Source organism: Palaemon carinicauda, chromosome 26 (assembly GCF_036898095.1).
Source record: "Palaemon carinicauda isolate YSFRI2023 chromosome 26, ASM3689809v2, whole genome shotgun sequence".
Lineage (NCBI taxonomy): Eukaryota > Metazoa > Arthropoda > Malacostraca > Decapoda > Palaemonidae > Palaemon > Palaemon carinicauda.
The window spans coordinates 76396174-76402046 of record NC_090750.1 but is presented as its reverse complement, the minus strand read 5'-3'; positions in this window follow the sequence as shown (position 1 = coordinate 76402046).

Sequence of the window (5873 nt, the reverse complement as noted above, 5' to 3'; positions counted from 1 at the left end):
CAGCTATTTCGATAAGATTTTTTTTGTATATATTTTTTTGTTAATACACTATATGTAAAATAAAAATAAAAATATGCATGTAAATATACTATCATGTATATGTTATAAACTGTAGGATTGTAAATGTGTATTTCATAATCAAAGATAAAAAAAAATATTGTATATATATATATATATATATATATATATATCTGATTTTTTTCAGTTATAAATCAGCTTACCTATTCAACTTTATAGAAATTCCACTTAGTATATGTTTTTGCGAATATATACAACAAACGACAACAAAAAAATTAGTTTTTTATATTGTTTTTTGTATTAGATTTTTATCCGTTATAAATCAGCTTACCTATACAATTTCATAGATACTTAACTTGGTATCTTTGTTTTTTTACGAATATATACAACAAACAACAACAAAAACGTGTTTTTTATATTTGATTTCTATCCGTTATAAATCAATTTACCTATTTAATTTCATAAAAAAATTTACTTTGTATATTTTTTTCTGTGTATATATACAAATAAAAACAAATGAGCCGTTTAGTCCCACTACAGGACAAAGGCCTCTGACATGTCCTTATTCATGTCTGGGGTTTGGCCATTTCATCACCATACTGACCCCCTTCGGATTGGTGATGGAAGGAGACCTTAGTCTGATCGCTCACAACAAACCAACCTAGTATGAGTGGTTATGACTCGTACAGCTTTGGTGAGCATGGCAATACATAAACCCTGTCACTAGGTTAAGGTCTCAGAAAGTATACATGTATATACAAAACCCTGTCACTAGGTTAAGGTCTCAGAAAGTATACATGTATATACAAAACCCTGTCACTAGGTTAAGGTCTCAGAAAGTATACATGTATATACAAAACCCTGTCACTAGGTTAAGGTATCCCCATTCGGAAAGTATACATGTATATACAAAACCCTGTCACTAGGTTAAGGTATCCCCATTCGGAAAGTATACATGTATACTCCTAAATCCTTGCACAAGCAAAGACATTCACAGTTCCTCATACGTTCACATGACTGTATTTGTACTTCAGAATGTTGCATGTTACTTCCGTTGCAAAACACTAATCGTCAAGCCTAATTTAGCTGAATGTTGTTCGAGACAGGTTGAGAACGAAAACTGGATTTTCCAAGAAAATTACCATTACTGATGTAAGCGACCCGTCAAAAAATAACTGCTATATATTCAGATAGATATGCAGACACACGCACATGCACCCTCCTTTCACCAGGCTATGACTACTCCCTCTCCCCCTTTACCCTGTATAAGTCAAGTTCAGTTTCAGGTTTAAAGGTCTCTCATGAATGGCAAAGGCAAGGGACAGTGATAATGCCCTAACCTGACCCCATATACATATGATCAACGCCCAAGACCCGCTCCAGCCAAGCTAGGACCAGGGAGGGCCTGGCAATGGCTGCTAATGACGCAACAGGTAGACCTATAGGCTCCTTCAAACACCCCCATCCTTAGCTCACAAGGTAAGGTTGCAGATAATACAAGCAACTATCGACCTTGAGCGGGAATCGAACCCCAATCCAGCTGATCGCCAGGCAGGGATGATTCCAACACGCTACCATAACCTTTTATTACCGTGATAAAATTATATATATTCCCTTTGCATTACCATAATCATATTCTACTAGAAGCTATTCTAAAGAAGTTAATACAGGATAATTCTAGTTTAGTTGCACAATGAATACAAGAAGCTGTTCACTTTATACTCAGCGATGTTTACTACTATATATTTGAATTAGAAAATAAGTAAAAAATATAAAAATATTATCAACGTGTTTCATAATGAAAGCTGGAACTAAACCTTTGTGTGCTCATGGTCATTACTACCTATGTTCCACTAATTTCTTACAGCAAAGTAAATTTACTTTAAATTAAAGAACCCTCCTTTGCAAATTTATTGCATGGAAGTTTTTCTAATTCAATCCCAATGTAATAAAACAACAACAACAACAACAACAACAATAGTAATAATAATAATCACCAGTTGTTGTTGTAACAAAAGTGTTATTGGTAACCGACCAAATATTAAACAGTAAAATCTTCCTTACACGAGCCTACTGCTTTAGAATGCAATTTCTTATCTAAAGGTGATATAAAACAACAGCCTCTTAATTCTCAGGGAAAAGACGAAGAAACACTTTCAGTAACACCTAAAATCACACAAGTGAATTATATAATAGGACTTCTATCTTGACAACAAGTGTATGCTACCCGTCAAAAATAACGGCCAAATATACAGATAGATATGCACCTCTCTCTCTCTCTCTCTCTCTCTCTCTCTCTCTCTCTTCCCTACCTGTGGGACGGGAAGATTTGAACGTGACCGGAAACCACACACACACACACACACATACACACACACACATATATATATAACATATATATATATATATATATATATGTTATATATATATACATACATATATATATATATATATATATATATTTCGTTTATTGTGTAAAGAAAAAAAAAAGAAGTTACATTTTGTCCAGAAAGATACCACTAAACTAAATTCCAATATAAAAAAAATCCAAGTAAATATCAAAGTATTCGTGTATATTAAAAGCCTCTCTAAGTCATATAAATTGTAAAAAGAACTCCTTTTAAGAGTTAATAGACAAGTGAAATGCAATTTCATAAGAATATACGGTGCCAGGTAACGTCAAAGGGAAGCAGAAATCACCTAGAAAGGCAATGAGAGTGCAGATCTCCGCCACGGCAGCTTATTTTTTTTTAACTACCTTGCCTTTTCCAGAATCAATTTAGACCGTGTGCGTATTTGAAGTCTTTATGATAACCCTGTGCGAACTTGGAGTTAAGGTTAATATTCGGTCAACCTTTTGTTCGACCTTGACCTTGACCTTTGATCAAGGACTTTCAAATAACTTTCACGTCTCAACATAACAATTAATCCTGAAAGTTTCACTACTCTATGAGTAAAATTATGGCTACAAAGTTGTTCACAAACAAACAAACAGGGGCAAAAACATAATCTCCTCCCAAATTCGTTGGCGGAGGTAATAATACCAAACTAAGCATCTTCATGGGTCAATAAACAGTGTACAACAAAAACTTGCAGACCAGATAGCAAGATACAAAGTTTAGCCGCTCGATAGACACGCGATCCCGCATTATTATTATTATTATTACTATTATTATTATTAGCTAAGCTGCAACCCTAGTTGGAAAAGCAGGATAATATAAACCGCCAACAGGGAAAATAGCCCAGTAAGAAAAAGAAATAAGGAAACATAGGATAATGTGCCTGGGCGTACCCTCAATCAAGAAAACTCTAACCCAAAACAGTGGAAGACCATGATACATAGGCTATGACACTACCCAAGACTAGAGAATAATGGTTTAATTTATAGTGTCCTTCTAGAAGAGCTGCTTACCATAGCTTAAGTCTCTCTTACTACCCTTACCATTTGGAAAGTAGCCACACATGGCATTGTTTAATAATGTAAACTATTTTATTGCGAGATTCAACATAAACGAGAGAAATCATAGCTTTATATAGATGAAAATAATCAGCGAATCTGTGATAATAGAAAATTTTATTACTATTACTAACTAAGTTACAGCCTTAGTTGGAAAAGCAGGATGTTATAAGTCCAAGGACTCCAACGTGGGAAAATAGGCTATCCGAGTGAGGAAAGGAAATAGGGAAATAAATAAGCTATCGGAGAAGAAATGAACAATATAAAATATTTCAAGAACAGTAACAACATTAATACAGATCTCTCATATATAACTATAAAAAAGACTTATGTCAGTCTGTTATTTAGCATTAAAGAATAAAGTAGCTAAAAAAGATGGAAAGCACACTAAATTATATACATAAAAGTGACTGTAGAACAGGTAAAGTACAAGGAGATCAAAATAATTCCACAGTACATTCGCATCATGACACTTTTAGCTGTTATTTTTCCCCTTGTAGCTCCAATCCCACCTATCGGTTTCTTTATATCACAGTATTTACAAAAGCATAAAACTTTAACCATATGGCACAGCGTTGGGGCCAAAGAGGCCATTCTACTCTCAAGTGCAACTGGAGATCAACCCCACATGCGCAAAAAGATGTAAAAGTCAAAATATTCAAGAACAAGGCGGAAGAAAGGAACCGGGAACAGGAGTAGAGTAGACAGATAAAAAGTGATTGTAGCTAGGGGAGGAAGAGGCACTGTAAGATCCTTAAGTAATACGTACAGTACCCTAAAATGAAATACGATGATGGTATTAATTAAACACTATTCTTAGGTATGTAATATAAAAGTAAAGATGAAAATTTTTTCAAAAATCTATGAACCTGACGATCTAAAATGAAAAACTATGCAAAACTAAATTAACCATCCATTTTCAAGAAACACCGAGTCTTTTTTTATCTAGAAATATACAGATGAAGCGAATTGCCCGTGACATTAATAGCGAGGCTAGTATTAATAGCACCTAGTTCTCGTATGTGTACTTTATTAAAACCAAGGTCCTTTAAATATACTCGCCAGGTACCACCTACTCACGAAAGGGGACCTACCTAGGGTCCGACGCGTTACTGCCAGGTCCACCAAGAACGGAGAGGGGGGGGGGTCTTTTTGGTGTTCTAGGGGGTTCACTGATGGGCCACGGGGTCTATCCCATCCACCAAGAACGGAGAGGGGGAGGGGGATCTTTTTGGTGTTCTAGGGGGTCCACTGATGGGCCACGGGGTCTATCCCATCCACCAAGAACGGAGAGGGGGGGGGGGATCTTTTTGGTGTTCTAGGGGGTCCACTGATGGGCCACGGGGTCTATCCCATCCACAAAGAACGGACAGGGGGGGGGGATCTTTTTGGTGTTCTAGGGGGTCCTCTGATGGGCCACGGGGTCTATCCCACAAGTTATACGCGAAGCCGCCCCGACCAAAACCCTACTTTACCTGGGCGCACAGCTCTGGAAAATGACGACCATCAAGGGACAGGCAAGAAGTAAAGTTTCATTTGCATTTTACACAAGTGGTGGCTCCCCTCGGCCTTCCCCTGATTGGCATTAAGTGAGACCTGAGGTCCCAAGGAGGTGATACGCTCACTCCAACATCAGCATAATTACACGCAATTGTTTAATGCCAGGATCAAAACTGTCCGGTGGCGAGAAATATACACAAGCGTTCGGGTATTTCTCTCGTTGTTAAGGATAGTTTTGGGACTTAGCCGAGCATAATTCAAAGAGAAAAAATGTATAAGTATGTTTTTTTTTTTTTACTCATTTGCCTTCCTTGTCTGGACTTATAATGCCTACGTAACATTAAGAAAACCACACATAATTATCTTGAATATATCAGAAATTTAAAAGGTCATGTAATTTCTCAATACGTCCAACTTTTACCTTAGAGAGAGAGAGAGAGGAGAGAGAGAGAGAGAGAGAGAGATAGAGAGAGAGAGAGAGAGAGAAAATAATAATCACTCTTTGTACCATATGTAATTAGAAGTATTTACTCAATTTGAATATAAGTTCTCCAGTTCTATAAAATTAGGCAATATAATTATCTAAATAATCGAAATTTGATAATATCAGAGAGAACCAGAACTCTACAAAAAAAAAAAAAAAAAAAAAAAAAAAAAAAAAACAGCATTACTTACCAACGTATTTTATAGGTTGTTGATGTCTTAACTAACATTCACTCTCTATTCACGATCAGGATTAAAAAAAAAAAATATCAAAAGTTGTAAAACCAAACAACCAGAAATGCTCTTTCAGAAATTCCTTTTAACCAGCATGAACTCAAGACTACAGTGCGCAGCTCTAATTCTTGTCCTGACTTTTGGGAAGCGTCACAATTCGCACCCTGGCACTGCTACTCCC